General features: G+C 41.7%; 1 pseudogene; it reads right to left on the bottom strand.

The window, feature by feature from the left end:
- Positions 1–3,069: 3,069 nt before the first annotated feature.
- Positions 3,070–22,133, bottom strand: part of LOC110175851 (anion exchange protein 3-like) — a 42,009-nt pseudogene continuing 22,945 nt past the window's right edge.

Consider the following 22,133-nt stretch of genomic DNA (forward strand, 5'->3'; position numbering starts at 1 on the left):
AGGCAGATAGTTGCTGAAGTGGGCGGGTTTTAACGTTCTGGAATTTTATGGGCGAGTAGTGATTACACACAGGTGGGTCAGGACTAAATCAGGACTAAACCAGGACTAAACCAGGACTAATCTTGGACTTAAGAGAGAGAGAACCCCGAGCGAGAAAGAAAGCACGATCGGGTGACGGCTGCACTAACTCCGTGCGCACGGAGGTCTACTCCGAGTCTTTCGCCTGTGGTCACCTGACAGTCTACGCGAGCGCACCTCCGAGCCAGTCTCAACAGTGAGTCCTGGTTCAGCTCTGGTTTAGTCCTGGTTTTGTTCTAGTTTAGTCCTGGTTTAGTCCTCCTGGTTCTGTCCTGGAATTAGCCCTGGTTTAGTCCTGGTTTAGTCCTGGTTCAGTCCTAGTTCAGTCCTGGTTTAGTCCTTCTGGTTCTGTCTAGGAATCAGCCCTGGTTTAATCCTGGAATCAGTCCTGGGTTAGTCCTGGTTCTATCCTGGAATCAGTCCTGGTTAGTCCTGGATTAGACGTGGGTTAGTCCTGGTTTAGTCCTGGAATCAGTCCTGGGTTAGTCCTGGTTTAGTCCTAATTCAGTCCTGGTTTAGTCCTGGTTTAATCCGTGGCGTGTGCATCTCAATCAATGTTTCTTGTGCTCAGTGAATAAAGCCTCTGTGAATTTGTGTTCATACTAAAGAAAGCGTAACAGTTTCGTTTCATTTCGTGATTGTCATTCTTAAAGTCGTAACTTTTCAATTCATATTCCAATGAATGATTCTGTTAGAAAGTTTGTAATTTGTGTGTGGTTTGTAATGGGTGGAATGTTAACGGGTCGGCTGCGGGTGTGGGTTTAACTTTGATAAAATCACGGGTGTGGGTGGGTGTGAGTCTCCAAAAACTGACCTGTGCAGGACTCTGACACAGACACACTGAGGTTTCTGTCTGTCCTATGTGTATCTGTCTCCTCAGAACATGTGGAATTTTTATTTATTTGTTCTATTTTGTTGTTTTTGGTCAAACTGACATCTAGCGCCCTGGTTATTTAAAATGAACAGTCAGACATTAGAAACATTTGGAAGTATAAATGCAGTGACGGTTTCTACACTTGGATCTGTTTTTGTATGAACATTGAGCAGAAATGAACCTTTAGTATATTCTTCCCTCATCAAAAACATTGTATAATAAACACAGAAATTTCCCAGTATTGTGACGTCATAGATCACCAGACTCGTTTTAATCATTTCTGTCACGTTAATTGTTTTGCTGTGGTAATTCCCTCTGCTGCCAGTAGATGGAGACCTGCACCAGATCAGATTATACTGAACTGAACTGTGAACTGATGTCTGTCTTTTAAAATGAATTATTTCAGATTCTAGTTCATGAATTTCAAGGCAAAGGCACTGGAGAGCGTGTTTAAAGGCCGACAACAACAAAACTAATGCATAATATTTGTTCTTTAATATCCAGAACTTTTTAACTGTCTCTGTTGACATTATCATTAAAGGTGCACTCTGTAACTTTTCAAGTGGAGGATCTGTCAAATGCTTTTCTCCACAGAGATGTTATTGCTTTGTCCAAAATGTTTCACAGTATGGCATTAAACATTTCTATCTTCATGGAGATGAAACCAGACGAAGTTCCAGGTCAGATCTGTGGAGAGGTGACCCCGCTCACAGTCAGAATGTCTGTTTTTTGAGGTATTTTTGAGCTCCTGTGATTAAATACATTTAAGTTGGTGTAAGGCGGGTGTTTAATGTCATACTGTGGAACATTCCAGGCAGAAGAATGACACATCCATAGAAAGAAGCAGATGACAGACGCCCACCAAAAAGTTCCAGTGCACCAAAAGTTCTCTGGTCCCATGTGGAGTGAATACTCAGTGGAAGAAAATGGATCAATAATTTAATAATATATATTATTATATTTGAGACTAAAACACACTGTCCCACATGTTTCCATGGAGATCTGTGTATATTTCCTCTGGTCATTGCACGTCGCCCTGAACCTGCAACAGTTTAAAGGGAAACAGGACTTAAATAGAATTTTAATATTGAAGTGAGTTTGTACATGGCTTTAGTAAAATAAGTCTCTGCTGCAGCTCAGGTCCACAGCTGTCACACACACACGCACACACACAAACACACACACGCACACACACAGAGGGACAGGTTCACACACTGCAGGGGCAGGGACAGACAATTAAGTCCAGTGTCCATGTTTAAAGAGAGTCCTTTTGGACAGGTCCTGGTTCAGACAAAGTTCTGCTCATCTTTGGAACATGTTTAAGTCCAGGTTTAACCTAGCAGTGTACCACACGTCCTGGAAATCCTGGACAATAATAGGCCTGATTTCTAGACAAAAATGTCAAATGTCCTGGAAAATATATATTTTGTTGTTGAAAACGTCTCCCCCTTTGCTGTGGAGTCTTTGGATAAGTAACAGACTGTTACTGCATCACAGTATAAAAGAGCAGTTGGGATTTTGAAAGCTCGACTCTAAACCCACTAAAATGCAGGAATTTACACCTTTATTAAATTTAAATTTAGTTTTACATGAATTTTTAGGTTTAATCCAGGTATACAGGCAATCTAGACCAGAAATAGTCCAGGTTTAGTCCTGGTTTAGACCCTGCAGATCTTGTTTTGAGACCAAATCTCCATTAGACAAGGTTTAGTCCAGGCTAAGTCCAGATATAGTCCTGGTTTAGACTTGACTAGATCTTGTTTAAAGACCCAGTTAAACCTGTTTTTGACCAGTACAGTTTTTAATCTTGGTGTGAAACCTGCTAGATCCAGTTAAGAGACTTGATATAAGGATTATTCCAGGTTAAGAGAAAATTCTGTTTTAGTTGAGATCTGGGATAAATCGGGTTTAGTCCAGGTTTAGTCCATGTTGAGTCTAGGTGGAGACTCAGTACAGCCCAGGTTTAGTCTATGTTTAGAGCCAACCTAGTCCAGTTATAGTACAGATTTATAACATTTTCAACCCAGGTTTAGTCCAGATTTAATCCAGATTTAGTCCATGTTCAGTCTAGTTTGATACCAATCATAGACCAGGTTAAGTCCAGGTTTGGTCCGAGGTTAGACCAGCATGTGGATCTCGTTGTACTCGTCTCGACCGTCTTCAGCAAAGTTGGGGGAGTCTTCGTCACAGTCCAGCTAAAAACACAGAAGGAAAAAAACTGTTAGAAACTAGATTTTTTTTTCTGACTAAGTTTGTGATTTCTGTTGTAATCATAATTACTGTTCAAAAAATTCTGTTCAAATTTCACATTTCAAACATGAATTTTATACAAACTGACAAAAAGAGTGAACTCTGAAGCAACAAACTAATAGAAGAATCACATTTAGAACATGTTTGTAGGTCTAAACTTCAGGACATTTTTATGCACAATAAGACAGGAAATTCTGTTGTTTGTGGAGGAAATTTCAAGAGCGAGAGGGATGTGAGAGAGACAGAATAGAGAATGATGGAGAGAACGAGAGACAGAGTGAGAGAGGACAGAGAGAGAGAGAGAGAGAGGAGGGGAGAGAACAGAGAGAGGAAGAAGGGAGGGGAGAGAATGAGAGACAGACACACACAGACAGAGAGAAAGAGAGAGGGAGTGTGAGAGAGACAGAGCATAGAGAGTAGAGAGAGAGAGAGAAAGATGAAGGAGAAAGCAAAAAAGAGGGTGGGGAGAGAGAGACAGAGAGAAAGGGAGAGAGAGGACAGGGAGAGGACAGAGAGAGGGAGAGAGAAGGGAAGAGAATGAGAGACAGACACAGCCAGAGAGACAGACAGAAAGAGAGAGAGGGCATGTGCGAGAGACAGAGTGTAGAGAGTAGAGAAAGACAGAGAGAGAGAGAGAGAGAAAGCAAAAGAGTGGGCGGGGAGAGGAGAGAGAGAGACAGAGAGGGGTAGAGAATGAGAAAGAGGAAAGCAAAAAAGAGGGGGGCAGGGCAAGAGATGAGAGAGGGAGAGGAGAGAGAAAGAAGAGAGAGAAAGATGAGTGTAAGAGAGAGAAAGGGAAAGGGAAAGAAGATAGAGAGACAAAGATAGAGAGGATGGAGAGGGAGAGAGGAGTGGAGAGAGTGATAGAGACAGAGAGAGACACACACACAGACAGAGAGAGAGGCAGAGAGAGAGATAGAGAGGGAAAGAGAGGAGACAGAGAAAAGAGACAGACAGTGAGAAGAGAGAGAGAGAGAGAGACAGACAGGAGAGAGAGAAGACAGAGAAGAGAGAGACAGACAGAGAAAGAGAGGACACAGTGAAAAGACACAGACAGAGAGAAGAGAGAGAGAGAAAGAAAGACAGCGAGAGAGAGAGAGGATGGGGAGAATGAGAGACGAGGTGGGAAGGGATTGAGGGGGGGAAGTGAGAGACAGAGGGAGGGAGAAGAGAGAAGGAGAGAGAGAGATGAAGGGGAAAGCAAAAAAGAGGGTGGGAGAGGGGAATGAGAGAGAGAGAGAGAGAGAGAGAGTAGAGAAGAGAGTGAGAGACAGAGAGCGAGAGAGAGAGACAGAGAGAGAGAAAGAGGAGGAGAGAGAGAGACAGACAGAGAGAATGAGAGAGAGAGAGGGAGGGAAAGAGAGATGGAGTGTCAGAGAGAGGGAGAGCGAGAATGAGAGACAGAAAGAGGGTTAGAAAGAGCAAAGACAGAGGAGATAGAGAGATAGAGAGAGAGAAGGAGAGAGAGAGAGAGAGAGAGAGAGGAGAAAGAAAAAGTTGAGGAAAAGGGAGACACGAGAAAGGAAGAAGCTCCCCCTTCTCCACACACACATACACTCCAGAAAAGTTCCACAGTGCACCTTTAAACCACATTCTTGTATAATAATGACACAAATTGAACACAGATGTTTAAACTCACGGCCTGCAGCTCTCGTTCGTGGAAGATTCGTGACAGGATGACTCTCCTCAGAGGAACCGTCATGATCAGGACAAAAGGAAAGGCCAGAGACGCCGCCGTGGACTTCACTACCCACAATGCAACGATGCAGGCCAGCTGGATGATGGTAAACATGTTCATGCGCCACGTCCGCACCTGCACACACACAAGCACAGAATCACTCTCCATTTATCTCTTTATTTATCCCAATATCTAGAGCTTCAGTTTTTTCAAGTATTTTTTTGTTCCTGCATAAATAGTAGTTTTTGCATGAGCTCCCCCTGCAGGTGTAGTCTTGTGAGTGCAGTTTGGCTCAAATACACCAAGATACAGAATAGTTTTGAGAGCTTTTGCCACACCCCCTTTTTACAAATGTGATTGTGTTTAATATTTTGTTTGTGATGAGTCCAGATTCAGTTCACAGATCTCGTGCCACAAGATCTCGTGAGACAAAACTCCAAATTCCATGTATTTATATTTGGATTGGGCCAAAAAGGGTCACGTGTTGGTGAGGTAAATCGTCTACAGTTCCAAAAAGCAGTAGAAGAACGGAAACAAAAATATGAAATCAAATAAATAAAAACTTGTGAGGCCAATATATTAGAAATTCAGTTAAAATCTCGTCTTGTCTCGTTCTCGTGGACCCAGTCTCGTATCTCGTCTCGTCTTGTGGAAATTGTGTCTCGTCCCGTCCCTTAGTTCACAGGTCACACACGCACAGGAGTATAACATTTGTTTTAGTGTGACTCTGTTCTGGGGCTGGTGAGGTCCTGAGTTTGCTGTTCATGTGGCTCCATCTGGTGGACGGTCACTCTAATAACCATTATTCAATCATTTGGTAGAATACATGAATGTGAGTAAATGGTGAAGGCAGTCAGAGGCCAGACTTCCATCAGTTTACATGAAGACGACCCTTAAACTCTAAGTGACATATATATGGATACTGTTTTTATCTCTGTGCATATATGATTCGGATGTTGTTTGTATCGTAGTGTACATATGATCCAAGTAATGCTTTTTTTTTTTTTTTTTTTTTTTTTTTTACCATAGTGGCTTTCGTTTGATTTTAGTCCTCACAATTTGATACACATGGTCGTTTGATACATGTGTCGATGTGCACGTGTCCCTCCAGGCCTCTGTGTTGTCATTTATTGTGGTCTGAAAGGAAAACTGTTATCGCCGCATCCTCCTCAGATACAGCAGAAAACAGCCCCACAGGAACTTATAGCTGAAATATTCTAACAGAGGTAGATTTTATATTTCAGTCACGTTTTATTTGATGTTGATAGATCCAGGAACACAGATATTCACTTTTAAATACTTTAGAATCACTTTTGGCTTTACATCAGCTTTAATCAAATCCGCTTGTATATACACCAACAACGCAACTCCTGATATACGCCATCTTTTTCTCAGACTCTGTCTCATGAGTTTTAGTCAGAAAAACGGTCTGTTAAGACATTTTTAAGTAATATAACACAGTTTTAGTGTTCGGAAAGAGAATGGGAGAGCACAGTGTGTCTGTGAGAGCACAGACTGTAGGGGGCAGTGTGGGAGGAGCTACGTACTGTCTCTGCTGGAGGAGGCAGAGCAGCACCAGCACAGACATGAGGTTTGTGAACACAGAGAGACTCAGGAGAAAAGAAATCATCATGATCAAAGAAGGTAAAGCCTGATAGCGTAACTCCCTTTTCAGTCTATATTAAGAGTCGACTGGCTATATCACAAATTCTTACTATAAGTTCTTATTTTCACTGAATAAAAATTCTGAGCTGTGAATCACTGAACCAAATGAACTAAAACACTTCACATACAAAGCAGTGGTGCTGTAATGTATTGTGTGTAATGTTACGTAATGTTTCATTAACATTGTAGTGTTATTATATTATACTCATATACTCAGCAGAAATGCATCTTAAAATGTATCGAAATTGAATCAATATTGTGTCAAATCACGGGAAAACCATATCGTTGCATCCCCAATAGTGATGTATATATGATCCAGATGTTGTTTGTATCTTAGTGATATACATTACATATGATCCAAATGATGTTTTTTTTTTTTTTTTTTTACCTTAGTGATGTATATATGACCTGGATGTTGTTTTTACCTTGGTGAAATATATATGTGACCTGGATGGTGTTTTTACATAGTTACGTATACAGTTTGGTACCTTGGTGACGTATATATGATCTGGATGGTGCTGTGTTACCTTGGTGATGTATACATGATCTGGATGGTGCTGTTACCTTGGTGATGTATATATGATCTGGATGGTGCTGTTTACCTTGGTGATGTATACATGATCTGGATGGTGCTGTGTTACCTTGGTGATGTATACATGATCTGGATGGTGCTGTGTTACCTTGGTGATGTATACATGATCTGGATGGTGCTGTGTTACCTTGGTGATGTATATATGATCTGGATGGTGCTGTGTTACCTTGGTGATGTATATATGATCTGGATGGTGCTGTGTTACCTTGGTGATGTATACATGATCTGGATGGTGCTGTGTTACCTTGGTGATGTATATATGATCTGGATGGTGCTGTGTTACCTTGGTGATGTATATATGATCTGGATGGTGCTGTGTTACCTTGGTGATGTATAGATGATCTGGATGGTGCTGTGTTACCTTGGTGATGTATATATGATCTGGATGGTGTTTTGTTACCTTGGTGACATATGTGTGGTCCGGATGATGCTTGGCGGGCGTCACCATGAGCGTGATGCGTTCGTAGAGCTGGATGCCCGTCAGAGAGGTCACGCCCATATAAAGGAAGATCCCAAACAGAACAGCCAATGGGATGAGGCGGAGCACGTCGGTCATCACTATGGACAGACCTGAGAGGACACAGAGGAGAGAACATGATCTTTTAGTGCTTCATCGCAAATCGTATCTTGTATAAATGTTGCTTCATACTCTGTTTGATCTTGGGTTGGTTCTGGTTTAGTCCAGTTCTTGTCACTGCACAGCTGTAGTCTGGTGTACTTAAAGGTGAGATCCCCAGTTTTGTCACAAAGTGCTACTTTTACAATATTCTCTACTTCACCAGAATAAGGTTGTGAACTCATCTTTATGATTCCTACATTACAATATGTTCTGATCTTCTAGTGTGTTATGTTTCCTCATCACAAAGACATCTGGAGTAGTGTTTAGTTTCATTCACACATGTTCAACACACAAATACAGGAAGTGCTCCACTGTGTTTTTAAACTCCATACACTTTCTCTAGAATCATTTGGATGATTTCAGGTTAAAGGCAGCTGTTAACATGAAAATGACCACTACATGACATCATTAAGTGGAACAGAGGAACAAAGGGGTTATTCAAACATGTTTGAATGAGACAAAACACAACTCCAGGTCTGTTTTTGAGGAGGTATCAAATGAAACAGAAAAATGCAAATGAAAGGAACAGCAAAATAAAAGTGAAAAAATGCATAGCACACTCAAATGTGTTTTTTTGCGTTTCGGCTAAAAAAAGCCTTTGTCAGATATTTTTCTTGCTTTAGACCACAGTACACCTGAGGAGGTAACAGCATTCTAACATGGATACAAATTGAGAAGAATCCATGTTGTGTAATATAGAACATTAAATAATTTTCCCTGCTGCATTGTTGATTCAGCATGCCAGTAGTTTTATTTATGGGAAAAATAAATAAATAAATAAAAAAGTTTTCTACATCTATTAGTGTTGTGTGTGTAGTCATAAGTAAAGTTAGATAAGTAGAGTTTTTGAGAACTGGAAATAGAAAAGCGTTCTTTTGTGTTGATAAACTGTGTACTACATACAGTATGTGTTGTGGCCCAGTCAATGTAAACCATGTAGTAAGTCAATAAAAGCGCTTGTACAACATAAAGCTCTGTGAAGTCATCTCAGACAAATCTATGAGTGATCGATGTGTCCCACATCAGCAGTGACAGCACCCTAGGGCGTCATGCACAGTGACAGCGCCCTGGGGTGTCATACAGAGTGAGCTGGAATCTGTACTGTAGTCTATAAGTGATACAGTTCAGTTATAATGGGAAAACAGTTCAGCCTGTAATTCTCCCAAAGTGTCACTCACAAAAAACTCACCTCAGCCAATGTCTCTGAGTAAGACCTGGTTTAGACCTGGTTTAGTCCTCATTTAGTTGTATTTTAGCCCTAGTTTGGTCTTGTTTCAGTCATGGTTTAGCTCTTGTTAAATCCTGGTTCACAGAAGTAGCTTTAGTCCAGTCCTGGTGTAATCCTGGTACAGTTTAGGTTTATTTCAGGTTCAGTCTTGGTTTAGTCCTGGTTCAGTCCTTGTTCAGTCCTGTTTTAGTCTTGGTTCTTACCCACAAGAACAGAGACCAACATACCAGTGACCCTCTGGTTAAGATCTAGTTCGGGCCTAGTTATACGTGGTTTGGGTCTGATCTGGTCCTTATTCAGTCCTGGTCTAGTCCTGGTTTGTACCCACAAGTACAGACACTAGCATCCCAGTGACCCTCTGCTCCTTGACCTCCTGGATCAAAGGCTTCTCTTTCTGATGTGGTTCGCTCCTGGTTTGGGTCTGGTCTAGTCCTTGTTTAGGTCTGGTTTAGTCCTATTTTAGTCCTGGTCCTTACCCATGAGTATAGACACTAGCATTCGATCGATCCGCTGTTCCTTGACCTCTTGGATCATTGGTTTCCTCTGATGTGGTTAGTCCTGTCCTGATCGAGTCCTGGTGGTTTAGTCCTTTGGTTTTGAGTAAAGGTCCCAGTGAGTTCCTTTGACCTCTTGGATCACTGGTTTATCTCCTCTGATCTGGTTCAGCCCTGGTTTGGGTCTGGTCTAGTCCTGATTTAGTCTTTGTTCAGTCCTGGTCCAGTCCTGGTCCTTACCCACGAGTATGGACACGAGCATCCCAGTGAGCCTCTGCTCCTTGACCTCCTGGATCATGGGCTTCTCTCCGGGGGCAGTGGCTTTGCTCATGACGGTCAGCGCGTTGACGTGAGTGACCGATCGGACGGTGGCCGCGGTGAGCCACGGCAGCCCGAAGAGAGGACACACGGCTCCCAGGATCACGATGAGGAGAAGGTCCAAGTGGAACCCGGAACCTTTCACCAAACGACGCTCCTTCTTACTCACTATCAGACTGAGAGAGAGAGACAGAAAGATGAAGAGAAGGATGAGAAGAGAGATAGGAGGAGAGAGAGGACGCAAGATGAAGAGACAAGAGAGAGAGAGGGTGAGGATAAGAGAGGAGAGACAGAGGAAGAGGGAGAAAGAAGGTGCAATAAGATAGAGAGGGAGAGAGAAGAGGAGAGAGGGAGAAGGAGCAATGAAGAGAAAAGGAGAGTGGGGAGAGAGAGAGAGGAGCAAGAGAGAGAGAAAGAAGAGAGAGAGGAAAGACATGATCTGTTATATATACTAGTATATACTGTATATATACAGTATGTAGATACATATAGTTTGAACATGTTGAACATTTTCTGACAGTTCTTACGATGTGATCTGCGTCTCCATGAAGATGAGGATGAAGACGAGCAGAGCAGGGACCACTGATGCTCCCATCATCCAGGTGGGAAACGGCTGCTTGTCTCCAAAAGGACTGATGAACCAGCCACGTTTATCCGGAGAAGTGACGGAGAACCCAGAGGGAACATTCAACTTCTGCTCAACACAGACAGAGAGGGGTTCATTTCAAATGCTTCTATTTATATAAATATCAACTGCTTCCTAGAAGAACTGCAGAACAAGTCATTTTGAGGTTAAATTGAGTTTTTGGTCTCATTCTCCTCTCCACACCGTTGCTTCTGCAGATGTTTTCTGCTCCAATCAGACAGAGTTTTACAGACAACCACATAAGTCAAGATGTCTTCTTGAACAATGACTTCAGCACTTACACTATGATTCTCATGATGTCAAGTGTCTGTGAGCACAGATGTGTGTGTGGTGTTTACAGGTGTACACTGTAGTGTTATATAAACACACATGTGTGTGTGTGGTGTTTAGGTGTACACTGTAGTGTTATATAAACACACATGTGGAGTCCTTAGCTGGGAATTGGATGCGTTGGTGTTTTATAGAGTGTACACTGTCGTGTTATAGAAGCAGCACAGACCTGAGTGTACGTGTCAGGGATGGAGTAGTCGACCAGCACAGAGGACCAGGAAGTTTCATATGCAAAATCTCAATCTCCTACGAGCCTGAGGAAGAGGAGACCTGTACTGTTATTATGTGTTTCCCTCATGTAAATGTCTGATAAGAGCTGTTTATACAGATAGAAGAGTTTTAGATGACACCTTGCTCTATGTCACAGCCACACCTGCCCTGGGACAGACAGAAGCACTGCTGTCTGTGCCACTGGCCTCTCTGACCCTCACTGAACCACCAACCCTGAGCCACTGTCACTAATAAAAGTTTACTGTAAATAAAAAGGCACTAAAGGCCTATTTATTCAAATATTGTGATAAAATACATATTTTGTAATGAACTATATCAAACATACCTTTCCTCCTAAGAACCTGCTGTTCCTGAACTTTCTGAGGAAAAACGCCACAAAGGACGTTCCCATCATGAGCACCAGTGAGAGCAGAGCTGTGTTGGGCTGGTTATACACAGGCCCCGCCTGATCGTCAGGGAGAGGACCACCACTAGGGTACACGGCCAGCAGGGGGTGCTCTCGGAACACCTGAGCAAAACCACAAATATATGTTATGTGTGTATGTATGTGTTATATGTGTACTACATATGGAGTATCTGTGTGAAGTATGCAAAAGGGGCTAGGGGCATTGATTGTTGTACTGAATATGTAATAAACGTTAGGAACATTTTAGTAGCTTTACAGAAGAGGCAAAAATGTTTCAGATTGTAAACTGACCAGTTTTATTTTGACATATGTTTGATTATTAAATTTAGTTTTAACGTAGTCTTTTCACTCACATGAATTGTAGTTTTTTGTCCAAATTTAGTCAATCAATTATGTTTAGAATGTGAAGATGTCATACTCTCAGATGGGGGCAAATGTTTTCCTTATGGATTATCTAGATATTTGCTTGAAATATCCAAAATTCACACATACTGAACTTCATAACTCATATTACTGACTAGATCTAAGAACTCACTGCATTACAACACAAATCTCAAATACTAGCTGCCCCATGTGTATTAAATATAACTGACAGAATAGAATGTTGTGATGTTTATCTGACATGCAGCTATGAACAGCGATGAGCTGTACCAAAAGATCTTGGGAATTCCATGAAGATGAGGGAGATGAGGAAAGCAAAGATCTCCTGAGTGAAAGGAGAGATGTATCGCACCATGAAGCTGCCCTCTGCTGCTACGATCACCAGGACGATCACGATGAGCCAGAACCCGATCCCACACACGGCCCGTCACGTACTCGAACTGCTGAGCTGGCAGAACTACAGACAGAAGAGGGATCAGATAAGATAAACTAAATCTGTCGTGGGAAGGAAGTGTAAAAAGCTGCATTAACCTTATAGTGATGCTCTCCTCAAAGGAGAGCTCCAGAAGAGCCGAGATGAGCAGAGGCTGACCGGCCAATAAAGAGAAGACCACACCCAGCGTCGCAGTGGAGACGATCAGCTCCGTCACTCCCATCATGCCCTCTGTCTTCTCCCCTGCACATGACACAGGTTCAGAGCATGAGACCGGTGGATATGTGGACAGGAGCTATGAGGGGTTAGCAGTGCAGAGTAAAGAGCCAAGTGTGTGTAGTGCTTAGTTTTGTACTCATAGGGTACACTTCAGAGATGTTATCTAGAGCAACGGTTTTCAATAGGTGAGGGGCGCCAAAGAGCCACTCTGGAGGCGTGACAGACATGCAAAGAAACGGTCCACATGGTTGCTTCGCAGCAAGTATGACTTTCTAACTGTGTGTGTATTGAAAATTTGCCGTCATCTGACAACCTGTCATAGTTGGAGTTCATTCTGATCATTGTACCGCACCCTCGAAGACATACGACCCCTCTCTCTCCAGTTAAGAGGACAACCGATAACCTAAAAAACCAAGATGTGGACTACTCCTTACCAGTTATGGTCAACCAGGCTAAACCAAATAACCACAAATCAGTAAACACTAAACATCTAACCAAAACTAAACCAGGACTAAAACAGAAACTAAAACCATCACCAGGTCTTAAAGTACTAACCAGGACTAAACCAGGACAAAAATCTGAAATAAAAGCAAGTCCAAACCAGGTCTAAACCAGGACTAAACCAGAACTAAACCAGGACTAAAATCAGGACTAAAACCAGGTCTAAGTTAGGTCTAGACCAGGTCAAAACCAGGATTTAACCAGGACTAAACCATGCCAGGCAGAGGATGCGGGGTCATGATGATCTAGTATATTCCACTGTATGACTTTCCACTGTATGTGAATTCTCAATATAGACAAGCAGGACACCAATTACAGGTCAGATCTGTGGAGAGGCAACACCATTCATTATAAGAATGTATGTTTTTCAAGGTATTTTTGAGCTATATGACATATGTTTAATGCCACATTCCAGGTAAAGAATCCTCCATGAGACAAGAGAAAAGCCCTCGCGTGATAGTTATTTATAACATTTTGTTTGTCCGTAAGCAGCCCTCCAAGTTTGTTGGAGAACGGCAAAGTAGATGAAGATGACGGCTTGCGATAGCTGCCATAGAGGCCCTAGGTTCGCTCATCTGTATGAGGGAACCTTATCGGATGTCATGGATCAAACCTCCAAACGGGATCCGGAAGTCATTTATCTCCTGGTCACATCCTTTTGTAGTTCTCTTGGCAACTTGATTACTGACATAAATGTCATAAATGAATTACAGTATAATAAACATTGTGTCTACTTGCTGGATGTTTATTTTGTGATAAAGTGTCTTTATTCTTTAAACCCTCAACTCTTCTCAGCCTCTGTCTGCCTCAGAGTACATGTGTAATCCAAACAATCACAGGCTGTTCTGCCCAGTAAAATGGACCAGTGTCTCTTTAAACTCTGTTACTTTCTGCTTACCTTTTGTTCTCCAGCTCAAAGCCGCAGATAGACTGGCGTTTCTTCAGTTCTCTCTCCTTCCTCTTCTTCAGGAGCTGCTTCTGGAAGTCCACCCTGTCTTTGAGCCAAGCTCTTTGCCCTCATGTCGGATTAGCCAACGATGCTGCAAGTCCAAGAATCATTTGCCTTCAAAAGGTCCTGTCGATCATCCGCGAAGTACGCCACCTCATGGAAGTTCTGCACATGACAGAAATACAAACACACTCACATTTTCTAACTTCAAATAGTGTTTACATTTGGAAATTAAATTTTATGAAATTCATTAATTAGGCATTGGCCTTCTGCTGTCAGCAGTGTGTATACTCTTGGTATGTTTTTGATGAGAAAGTCACATTAAAACACATATCAGAACACAGTGTAATATGGGCCCTTTAAGCAGAAGATACAGTTGTGTGTTGTACCTTGTCAGACATGAGGGTGGAGAAGGAGCGTCCGATCTCGTGATAGTCCATGCTGCTCTGACTCGGGCCCAGGAGGAAGAACAGGAAGCGCACTGGCACTGGGACCTCCAGCATGGACTCAAACAGAACTGCCTCATTCAGACGCACAAACGCCATGGCCGCCTGCTCCAGGAAGTCCACACAGCCTGATGAGAGGAGACGGTCAGTGAGCTCTGTCATAATCACTACACTGACTTACTGTTCAATACTTGATAGATTGAAAAATAGTGCACAAAGGGCCTTTGGCGTCCACAAAGCCTGCGGTGTATACTGTCAGTGTACTGAAAACTTTAGTCCTCCAGTGCTGCTACAGGTAATGCTCCCGTTTAAGGAGTGGACTTCACAGCACAGGAAATGCACAGCCTTAATGTTATATGCATGTTACACTCACACCAAATCATCATGTTTTTCAGCTTTCATTTTCCGTGTCTGCATTACATTGTGTGTGTGTTACACAGGTGGGCTTACACAGCAGATGTGATGTGGATGCGAAGCACAGCACAGCTGAAAAGATGTTGTTGTGAAAAAAATAATATATTTTTGAAAATCATGGGCCATGATATGGGCCAAATTTTGCAAGTGGGCGCCTACTGACAACCTCTGATTTAGAATAAGTGGAAACACAGCTCAGTGTGTTTCAGTTTTTTATATTGAAAATCTGGTCCATCCTTAGGAAAAATCAAACCCAGGTTTGCAGTGTGTGATTTTTTTTTTCTAATTGGACATAAATGAATGCATCAGTGCAACATATGTAAAGCTGTTTGTTATTACATGTCATGTTTTTATAACTATGATGTGAAGGATCTTGGTGTAAAATTATTCAAGATAGTCTGAATACACAACTCCAACTGACCCATGTAACGGAGTACTTTACAAAATACATTTTAATTCAGGTATTCAATATTCTGTATCAACATTTATATTAATAATACCTTTTCTAAGCATTCTTCCCATCACTGTTAGTGTTAGTATTGAGACACAAACATCTCCCTCCTATGCTGTCAGTGACTTCTATCCTCAAGTCCCTGTGCACTCACTCATGTTTCAATATTTATCCAATTTAGCTGACTCAGCAAAAACCCCATAGAGATCAAAGCAGGAAGTAATGAAGCTGTTATATTTTGCAGTGAAATTATGAAGCAGTGCGACAAAACTGACCAACGAGCACGATGACGGCCTTCTCTCTTTAATCTTCTCATTGTTGAAGGATCTGGCTGCAGCCGGGTGGTGCTCCGGGGGCAGGGGATGGAGCGACGTCTGAGGAGAAAAGGATGCTCTTATACCAACATCATTTGTACAAGAACTGGACAATATCAAAACAAACACATGACTAAACTAAATATGAATTCACTTAAAACATCGTGGTGGAAACATGGATATCATTCTCTTTTTAACAAGGAAGCCAGTTGTCATTTCAAGTCTTTGTGTGTGGTGTGTGTGTGTGTGTGTTTGTTATTATTATACATCTGTCTCTTGTCTGCAAAGAAAACTAATATCAAAAAATAATAATAATTAAAAAAAATAATAAAAAAATAGGATCATTATGTTACTTTTTCCAATAGAAGATTCAGCTTTCTTGTTTGAGATGTAGTGGTGCCACCAGGCCAAGTTACAGGTCGGATCTCAGTGGAAAAAACTCTGTTAACTATGTTGTACTTTGCTCTTCCAATCTCCCAGAAGGTAAATTCACAAATGTTGGACCTGATCATTTCTATTAGTGACTAAAGCCAGAAACACACTGTATTAGGCAAGACAAGGCAAGTTTACTGTATAGCACAATTCATAAATTAAAAAGAGACAGAGACATTGAATGAGGGAGAAGAGTGCGTAATGAAAAATGAACATCTGTCAGTCATACGCAACTAAACAGAGCTGTTCTGAGCCTGGATTTAAACAAAGTCAAAGTAGAGGCCTGTCTCACATCTTCAGGAAGACTGTTCCAGGTTTTAGCTGCATAAATCTGAAACTTTGACTCCCTGGGCACCAGCAGGAGGCCGGTCCCTGAGCTCAGCAGAGATGGTTCATGGCACTAACATGTCAGAGATGTACTTTGGTGCTAGACCATGGAGAGACTTGTACACATGCAGAGCCATGATCTTACTACCTAGTTCGAGTCAGGAGCTGAGCAGCAGCGTTCTGGATGTACTGCAGCGTCTCACAGCTCATTTAGAGAGGTTAGTCTAACCCAGTGATTCCCAAACTTTTTTTTTGTCTTGGGACCCATATTTTAAAAGTCACAAAACTTTGTGACCCAAGCCAATAGACATTATTCATAAATCACAAAATAAAGGTGGATTTGAGCATTATTGAACATTAATGAGGATATTTTATTGTTGAATGAGTGATCGTGTCTCTGAACAATTGAACTATTACTCAAGTTTTATATAATAAAAAACAGTCACTGAACAAGCAATAAAAGGTACCCAGAAAAAGCATCCTGAAGTGCACTGACTTTTGCTGATTTATCACCCTTCTTTTTGGGCAACAAGGCAAGCATTTCTCAACCTAACTGCAGGAAGACTCGTTCAGGGCATGCAGGTAGGATTCGCTGACTCACTAACTCTCTCTCATGTGTCTGAACTGTATATCACAGACCTACATGCAGATCTTGCGACCCACCTGAGGGTCGTGCCATCAGTCTATTGGAGACAAACGTCCTGAATAAGTCTCTCCAAGTCTGCTTTAGACAATTTACATTATTGATTTGATGTGATTGTTAAAGTTCAAGTCTGAGTCAATTATTAGCCCGAGATCTCTAGTCTGATTTGAAGGCAAGGCAAGGCAAGTTTATTTGTATAGCACAATTCGTACACAAAGTAATTCAAAGTGCTTTACAGAATAAGAAATACATTAAAATCATAATAAAAACAAATCAAAACATAAATAATCATGAAGATTAAAATTTAAAAAGAGAGACTAAATTGGAGAGAAGAGTGCGGAATGAAAACTTTCAGTTATATGCACAGTTAAACAGAAATGTTTTGAGTCTGGATTTAAACAGCGTCACAGAAGAGTCTGTCTCACATGTTCAGGAAGACTGTTCCAAGTTTTAGCTGCATGAACCTGAAACGCTGACTCCCCTTGTTTAGTTCTGACTCTGGGCACCAGCAGGAGGCCGGTCCCTGAGGTCCTCAGAGTGCGAGATGGTTCATATGACACTAACATGTCACAGATGTACTTTGGTGCTCGGCCATGGAGAGACTTGTACACAAGTAGAGCTGCTTTAAAGTCTATTCTCTGAGGCACAGGAAGCCAGTTTTAGAGCGAGAGACTGGAGGTGACTGCTGATACTGTCTCTTTGTTTCTGTGGACCAAACACTATGACTTGTGTCTTGTCTGAGTTTAGCTTGAGAAAGTTGTTTTGCATCCACACACTGATCTGTTGGATGCAGTGGCAGAGTGAGTCCATTGATCCATTGTCTCCTGCTGCACTGAGACATAGACCTGCGTGTCGTCTGCAGAGTTGTGGTAAGTCACATTATTGCTGTGTATTAACTGGCCTATTACAACACAAATCTTCATTTTAACAAGATTCATTTGAGCTGCTCCATCTGCATTAAACGTGACTGGACTGTAGAATATTGTGAGTCATCTGAAACCCGTTTATATGCAGCAATGCTTCTATACTCACAAACAGACTGGTGAAGACGTCTTGCTTGGGGTCGTACACTGGTCCCTTCTCGCGATGCTCTTCTTCTATCACTAGGGGCAGGCTGCTGGAGTCCACGTGGTTGTGGTTGAAGCTGGCGGTCGAGTGGTGTCGATGGAACCGGTGCTTCATGTCACTGGGATGTCTGTGGGAGAGACACCAGGTTTATGCTATGTGAGGGAATAATAGAACAAAACCACCAATAAATGACAATGAATTGGATTTATACAGCATCTTTCAAGAACCACAAAAAGCAATGTGGTCTACTCCTTTAATTGTAGTGAAGACTGCAGTGACTACAGTGGAGAAACAAAACAGCCACTTCACAAGACGTACAAACACAGACGAGATAGCAATAGTGGACCTCAGTCTGCTGTGCAACACCATCTAAAAGCCACGGGTCACTTCTTTGAGGATAGTGAGGTACAGATTTGAGCCAGAGAAAAGTATTGGTTTGAGAGGGGAGTTAACGAGGCTATTTTTGTTAGGAAAGACAATCATCTGTCTCCCATCTACAACTCCATCCTCAAACCTAAAACAAAGAGAACACTAGGGGTAGCCAGGGCAGGGCCATAGGTAGTAAAAAACCCTCATTTTGGACCTGAATGATTATGCTAAAATGCCCCCTCACTCAGGGCAGATGAACAGGCCTAGCAAACAAACAAAAACTGTAAACAAGTAGGGCGCTAGTTTCAGAATAGTTTCATTGTAGTTAGCTCCTCCCTTCAGGCAGATATAAGGCATTGTCCACCAGCGTCTGACCAGAACTGAGGAAGCAGCTTGGACGAGCTGCAAAACATTTTCAACCTAAATAAACTTTTGTCCATTTGACAAATTGTATTTATACTTTGCCATGGATTCTACCTGGACGACAGACACACACCTTTCAAGACACTCAAATCGTTTTACAGAGTCATTCTGCACTGACTGATGGAAGCAAGGCAGCAAATCACAAACACAAACCACATTCTCACTAGGCAACGTGAGTTAAGTGTTTTGCTCAAGAGTACAACAACAGTTTTGTCTAGAGCCACATGTGCCCCACTGTGGCACCTGGTACACCCAGCAGTCTCTAGGGGTGTGCAAAAATATTGAAATATAGATATCTCATATAGTTTGTGATGATATATGTGATGATACAGTGCCAAAATTGTGGGCTATTTTTGAGAATATTTTACCAAACTATTTTGTTACAGTGCTACAGTTTTGCTTTGTTAGAGGAAGAAAATTCATTTATGCGACACATTTGACATTTTCACTGTTTTGAGGATTAAAATGTTTGTGTTTCATATAAACTTTACACAAGAAGTGGTTTAACAAAGACTTTTAGTATCACAGTCTTGATTTAGCCTTTATATTTTATTGAACCATATTGAATCGATTTGTAATGTATCATATCAAACCAAAAGTGTGCTGTATCGAGATATGTATCGTATTGTGTCCTATGTATCAAGGTATGTACTATATTGTATCGGCAACTTCTTAATGATACCCAACCTTAACAATCTCCCATCCAAGTACAAACCAGACCAAATCCTGCTTAGCTTCTGAGAACAGATGAGATTGGGCATTGACAAAGTGGCCACAGAAATGAAGATATTTAATTTATCTTGCATAAACCCAGAAGTCAGAGCCATAAGCAGTGCTCTAATATTTTAAAATCTGGGAAGTAAAAGAGGTAGATCCTTTTTTTTGCAACCAAGTTCTCCGGATTTAATGAGAAGATATAATGCTAAATAACGTTGTTTCCTCATTAAATCCATGTCTGAAGAGGATTTAAATGTCATCCATGCATGTTTGAGTAATCTAGGGATCTCTCCTGGGCCCTATTCAAAGCCTCCTTACAGTTAACTGGACGATTTTGCACAATACTCAAAACTGTACACAACAACTTCACAACCCTGATGCGATGTGCAGTAGTTTCATTAGCGAGTTGCATGTGAATTGTGTTGTGATAGTACTCTGAAGGGGGAGTGACTTAAAGTGAAGAGCAAAAGTGAAATTTCTAAATCATTTTCTGTATTTACTGTGTTTTGTGTCACTATGTCCTAGTGCTGTTTTCATTTCAATGAATAGGCCACACTCACTCTCCCTGATATAATCCATATTGACAGATCCCATTTACAGAAGCGCTTTGTCATTATGTAACAGTGAAATCCATATTCCTGTGTGTGTGGAGCCCTGGTGGACAAACTGGGCATGACTTTAGATATCTGTCAATAAAATCACACATCACATGTCCCACCAGCTGCTTTTACCCAAATTATATTTAGAGCAAACAGGATCTTACATAACTGATGCTGAGGGCGTAACACTGGGCTTTATTTAGAAACAAGAGAGAATTTGGGCGGCGGTGGGTGAGATCTCAGTAATACTGGCTTACGTGTGTTTTCGCAGCAGAGCGCGGAGAACGTCGGCCCGGTCCTCGGCTCTGATCTGGTCTGAGATGATCATGGTTTCCACGACGATGTGAGCGATGGCCGGGAGCTTGGTCTGCTCCAGGTCCAAAAGAACCGCTCCTGAATTTTTTTTTTTTTTAAATAAACAAAAAAGAGAACCGGTGTTAAAAAAAAAAAAAAAAAGAAGTTATCTGACAAGGCAGAATCTACTGTTTATTTTATATTGACTAGGAAAAGACCCACTGGGATTTGGAATTTAATTTTCAGGGAAGTCCAGGGCCCAGAGCCTAGTATACATATTTTAGTGCTAGAGGAGCATCAGAAGAAGCCTTATAAGGCATGAGGAGAACATGCAAACTCCACAAAGAAATACTCTGGAGACCAGGACCAGGAAATGTTAGAAATGTTTCTCCAAAGACACAACAAAATGTATGCCAGATATGACTAGTGATTTCTTACATTTCATTTGAAGAAAACCTACAAAAACCTAGAAAACCTAGATGTTTCTGCTACAGGAGGGAGGTGGGCCGGCTGGTGACCTGGTACAGTGACTCAACATCCAGGAGATAGTGGAGATGATGCCGACTTCAGGAAAGTCACACTCCCCTTTTTTTTTATTGTCCAAAAATATCTTGAAAATGTGCGTGTGTTCTTACTTTAAGCAGAGTTGCCTCTTCACAGAGCTAATCTGTAACCTGTAGCTGTATTCATGGAGATATATAAGTTGGGTGCCATATTAATGTGAAATTACTGATAAAGCAATAACATTTCCATAAAGACAGGCAGAGGGTGGACCTCAAAGTTACACAGTGCCCCTTTAAATTCCCACTCATTTTCTAGCACTATAGACCTGTAGTTAAGCCCTGTACCGTGTGAGATGGTCCTCCTGAGCTCCAGCAGGCTCCTGAAGGACAGTGAGGCCACGTGAGGTTTGCCCCATCGCCCGGTCTCCTCCTCCACATCTTCTTCAAACTTGATCCAGCGAGCTCTCTCCTTCCAGCGCAGCTCACTGTGCTCCACGATCAGCTCGTTCAACTCCACAAAGAGCTGAGGAGACAGAGAGAAAGAGAAATATTCAAACAAACAATGAGTACAAGCACAGTGAAGATACTTAAAATAATAACTATACACCTTTCACTAAATTAATATTTTCTGTATTTTGACAACTTCCATAAGACTAGCCCAGTTTGAGCACTTTTTCCTCTCTAGCCCCCATTATTCTGATTGGTCAGAACTGATCACACTGTCCATGTTTCTCTTGTAGTACTCTGAGTGGCGATGGACAAGAAAAGAGGAAGTAATGCAGAATAAAATGTTATGATTTCCTTTATAATTAGATGCAGACAGCAGACAGACTTCTCTTTTTTGAGCTGCTTTTACAATAAATATGTACTGGGTCAATATGGAAAACAAAGCATCGTTTGGCTCTTAAGTTTGCTGTTATTTGTATTTTTTCAGACATGACAGACCTCGTGCGTCTTCTTCTCCGCTGCTCTTTTCTTCTTCTTGAGGCTGGACAGAGGAGTGGAGCTGGTGCTGGTTCTGGACAGCTGCCCTCTAGAGGACTTCTTCACCAGGTGCCTCCTCAGCCCGGGGTTGTCCTCGAATCTGTGACCTTTACAAATACAACAACACAATATCATTCATTGAATTGCCAAATTACTATGATAAGAAAGACAACCTGTATTTGTCCCAGAATGGGGAAATTACATTGTTGCCACACAAAGTTCAAGAACAGGTTATCAAATCAAGCGGCCAAACTGAA

The sequence above is a fragment of the Boleophthalmus pectinirostris genome, unplaced genomic scaffold, assembly GCF_026225935.1.
Source record: "Boleophthalmus pectinirostris isolate CB_2022bp ecotype Guang Dong unplaced genomic scaffold, ASM2622593v1 HiC_scaffold_1, whole genome shotgun sequence".
Taxonomy (NCBI): Eukaryota; Metazoa; Chordata; class Actinopteri; order Gobiiformes; family Gobiidae; genus Boleophthalmus; species Boleophthalmus pectinirostris.